This window comes from Chinchilla lanigera, unplaced genomic scaffold (assembly GCF_000276665.1).
Source record: "Chinchilla lanigera isolate Chin_1 unplaced genomic scaffold, ChiLan1.0 scaffold00164, whole genome shotgun sequence".
Lineage (NCBI taxonomy): Eukaryota > Metazoa > Chordata > Mammalia > Rodentia > Chinchillidae > Chinchilla > Chinchilla lanigera.
The window spans coordinates 1,409,563-1,414,525 of record NW_004955565.1 but is presented as its reverse complement, the minus strand read 5'-3'; positions in this window follow the sequence as shown (position 1 = coordinate 1,414,525).

Below are 4,963 nucleotides of genomic sequence, written 5' to 3'. Positions count from 1 at the left end.
TTGCGCTTGCCAGGTAGGCGCTTTTGCCGCTGAGCTAAATCCCCAGCCCCTTTCTTTGTCTTTTTGAGACAGGGTCTCACTTTGCAGTTCAGGCTGGCCTTGAGCTCACTTTGTAGCCCAGGCTGGTCTCGAACTCGCAATGATCCTCCTGCCTCAGTTTCCCGAGTGCTGGGATTACAGGCATGCGCCACCACGCTCAGCTAGACATTAGCCTTTTGTCACTTCGGCAAATATTTTCTCCCAGTTTTTGTCTTTTTACCCTTCTAACAGGGTCTTAAGCAGAGCAAAGTTTTAAATTCTGATATGAAAAAAAATATTCTGATGTGGCTTCATCTTATAGTTAAAACAAACAAACAAACAAACAAACAAACAAGCAAACCAGTGCTCTCCTGGACTGGCCTGGTCTGGCACCCTCAGAGGAAGGGCAGGGACATATTGCACCCATCTCTCTAGCCTGTCCCCATTTGTCCATGTACTCAGTCGGTGTTTATGGACACCTGTTCCGTTCTGGGCTCAGTATCAGGTGTTGGAGAGTTGAAAATGAGTAAAACACAGCTGTCCTCCAGCATGGACAGTCTTGGGGACAGGGACACATGTGCTCTCCATTGAGTGTGGTAAGGGAGGCTGTGGGAGCCCCGGATGGAGCCCCTGGCCCAACCTGCGGGGAGAGGGGGCTGCCCCTGGCTGGTCCATCATGAGCCGGTTGCAATCCTCTCATTATTCCAGTTGGACACCAGTCATAGTGTATTCTAAGAGGTTTTTATTTTGGGGTATAGAAGTGTGTTCTCCAAAAACATTTCCATCCATTCTTTTAGTCATAATTACCACTGGTTCATTTTTTAAGAGTTTGTTTCTCCACATCCTAAAATAGCTAATCTGGAAGCTAAAATCCTGTGAGATTCCCTCCCAGAAATGATCAGTCTTCAAAAATACAATGACACCTGTTAGTCCAACAGGTGATCTTCGCGGTGGAGCGCTGGCATCAGGGGAGGCATGGAGCGGTCTTGTTGCATAACCGTCCTTGTCCGAATATAGCAGCGCTCATCCGAGCAGCTCAGAGGCCTCGCCTCACACCACAGGCTGCCTGGGTTTTGCACTGACTCTTCAAGGAAGGCAAGAGGGGGCTTACTATGCAGCGGCCTATATTCCAAGTAGAGTATGATGTGCCCCGCCTGGGCAACTAGAAAAGGACGTTCAGTGAGAAACTTAGAAATCTGTGAGAATCAAGATTGAACCTTTGGTTCAGGTTACAATTCTCTTCCAAGAATTTTTTTAGTATATAAGGCCCGATCGTGCATATGTGAGACCCATGCAGGGCCGGGGCAGAGCTCTGGGGTAGACCACTTGCCTCACGTGTGCAAAGCCCTGAGTTTCCACCTTCAGCACCACAAAACAAAGCAAAACTTGATTAAATTATTGGTTTTATAGTTTCAGTCTCAGAATCTGACAATGCATTTTTTATTTCTTGGCCTTTTGAGGCAGTGTGGCATAATATAGTTCAGGCTAGCTTTGAACTCACTACGTAGCCCAGGCTGGCTTAAAGCTCACAGCAATCCTCCTGCCTCAGCCTCCCAAGTGCTGGGATCACAGATATGCACCACCACAACCGGCTTAGCTTTGGAATCTTTGACTCAAAAGCTGTCTTAGATGCTGAGGTGCAATCATTCCCTAGTATGCCATCTTAGTCTGTTTTCTGTTGCTATAGCTAACTGTCTGAAACCAGGTAACTTACAAAGAATAGAAGTGTATTTGGCTGGCAGTTCTGGAGACTGGGAAGTCTAATAGCAGAGTGCTGGCATGTGCTCAGAGAAACTGGCGAGGGCCTTCTTTCTTGCTATATCATTACGTGCAGAAGCACCACCTAGTGAGACAGAGGACTGTGCTAGCTCAGGTCCTTCTTCCTCTACTTATAAGGCCACTAATGCCATGAAGGGGGCACCACCCTTGTGACCTCATCTCATCCAATTAACTCCCAAAGGCCCCGCCTCTGAAAGCTACAAACATAAGAATCTGGCAATTCACTTTCCAATACATGGACACGTTCAGACCACAGTACTATTCACCTCCAGTCTATCAAAATCATGAAGAGCGACACGTATGCTTGAAGCCAGTGTTTGGGTCATGCAGAATAATTCATATTTCTTCTATTCAAGGTCAAATTGTGTGGAAGGCAGTGTGGTAGATCCAAAACCATTCCAGACAGGAAAGAGTAGGTGGCAGCTGGAGAGCTACAGGATTTTTCCTTTCACAGAACAATTCTTGGGGAAGAAATAGCAGTGCTGATTTTTTTCTATTCTCAGAACAAAGTAACACTTAACTAATTTAATTATTATTCAAGTGAAGGTGTATGGCCACAAACTGTCATTTATTCTGCAAGTATTGCAAAGCCACAAATTTGCCTGCAAATGGGTGGTCTGCTTGCACAATGGAACCCACAGAAAGTGTTTAAAGATTTGCAGCTGAATTTTGAATCCATATAAAAGGATATTTACAACATTTCTATAAGGTAAGAAAAACACAGGAAAAAGAAACACTCATACATTCATCAATTCAGCTTGAAAGACAAAACCGCAACAGCTGATAGGCATGGTGGTGCACACCTTGTAATCCCAGCACTTGGGGGAGGCTGAGGCAGGAGGACTGTGAGTTTGAGCCCAGCCTGGGCAATTAAGCGACTTAGTGAGACCCAGGAGGCAGAGCACTTCCTGGCTGGGCACCTGGGGAGGCCTGGCTGTGCTCTGTGCGGGGTGACTCCCACTCCCCTGCACACTAGCTCTGTGGACGGCGTGTCCCGTGTCCTGTCCACACGGCCCAGGGCACGTCCCTCCCTTGCAGGTGGGCCGAGGGCATGAGATAAGGCAATGATCTGTGTGAAGCGGTTGGGACAGCACGGGCACACTGCGAGCCCACGCTTGAAAATGTCATCTTCCCACACAGGGTAAAGAAGGCCTCCCCATACCATCCCTTCTGTCTCCGCAGTCTGGGAGCCGTCACTTGCCCTATGTGACACTGTAACAATCACAGATTGTCTGTAAATAAATTGTAAGTTCATGATACATCTTCCTCGCCCTTTGGTTCATAACAACGGGATGGCAGTGGAGAGGGAGAATTTGCACTGTCCAGGGCTCTACCTAAGCACACAATTCTGTATTTCTTAAGAGAAAATTTAGCTGGGCGTGGTTTGCACACCTGTAATCCCAGCACTGGGGAGGCTGAGGCAGGAGGATCATTGCAAGGCCAGCCTGGGCTACAAAGTGAGCTCAAGCCCAGCCTGAACTGCATAGGGAGACTCTGTCTCAAAAAGAAATTAAAAAAATGCAAAGATAATCAGGAACATAATTCCATGAAGAAAAAGTTATGAAACTTTTCAATCTCTTTTAAAAATTAGAAAAAAAAAAAAAGAGAGAAAACTTAGATTTGGACAAGATCCAATATGACAAAGTATTTTAATATTTTATTTTATTTTTTGTGGTACTGGGGATCCACCCGGAGGCCCTCTACCTCTGAGTTACATCCCTAGCTCCTTTTATTTCAGGACAGGGTTTCATTAAATTGCCTAGGCTGGGTTTGAATTGGTGATCCTCCTGCCTCAGCCTCCAACAGTGCTGAGATTACAGGTGTGCACCACCATGCCCTCAAAGAAATCAAAAGTTAAAGCTGGGCATGGTGGTATAAGCCTGTAAATCCAGTTAAAGCAGGAGGATTGCAAATTCAAGCCCAGCCCAAGCAATTTCGTGAAATCCTATCTCAAAATTAGTAGAGCATCCCTAGGTTTGATTCCTAGTACTGAAAACAAAAAGTTTTAAAAGCTTTAAAAGTGACATCATGATCAAGTAGGTTTCATCCCAGAGATGCGAGGATGGCTCAACATACATGAGTCAAGGTCAAAAGCCACACGATCATGTCAATAGATGCAGAAAAGGCTTCTGACAAAGTCCAACATCACTTCATGATAAAAACTCTCAAGAAAACAGGCAGAGACAGACCATACCTGAATCTGATAAAAGCTGTTCATGATAAACCAACAGCCAGCATCATATTAGATGGGGGAAAACTAGAAGCATTCCTCCTAAAATCAGGAACAAGACAAGGATGTCCACTTTCACCACTTCTATTTAACATAGCACTTGGAATGTTAGCCACAGCAATCAGGCAAGAGAAAAAAATAATTATTCTTACAGTGGGGCCGGGGATTTGGCTCACAGTGCAGTGCCTGCCTGGCAATCAAGAGATTCTGAGTTGGATTCCCAGCCCCAACACAAAAAAATGATTTTTTTTTTTTTTTGTCTTTTTGAGACAGGGTCTTGCTATGCTGTTCAGGCTGGCCTTGAGCTCATTTTGTAGCCCAGGCTGGTCTCAAACTGCAACAATCCTCTCTCCTTAGCCTTCTGAGTGCTGGGGTTATAGGCATGCACCACCACACCCAGCTAAAAATTATTCTTTTTTATTTGTTTGTTTTGTTTTGGTCTTTTTGAGACAGGGTTTTGCTGTGTAGTTCAGGCTTGCCTTGAACTCACTTTGTACCCCAGACTGGTCTCAAACTCACAGTGATCTTCCTACCTCAGCCTCCCGAGTGCTGGGATTACAGGTGTGTACCACCATGCATGATGAAAGTCTTCGAATTAATAACCAACTTCAGCAACTGTAGCAGGACACAAGATCAATACACAGAAATCATTAGCATGTGATGAGAAGGAAGTTATGAAAACAATACCATTCTCAGTAGCTTAAAAAAATGAAATACATAGGAATTAACCTAACCAAGGAAGTGAAGGATGTCTACCAAAAAAACTACAGTATTGTGCAAAAGAAGATTCAAGAAGACATCAGAAAATGGAAAGATATCCCCTGCTCCTGGATAGGGTGAACAACTATTGTCAAAATGTCCATACTTCCAAAACTTATGCAGATTCATTGCAGTCCTAATCAAAATACCAACAACATACTTCACAGAACTAGAGAA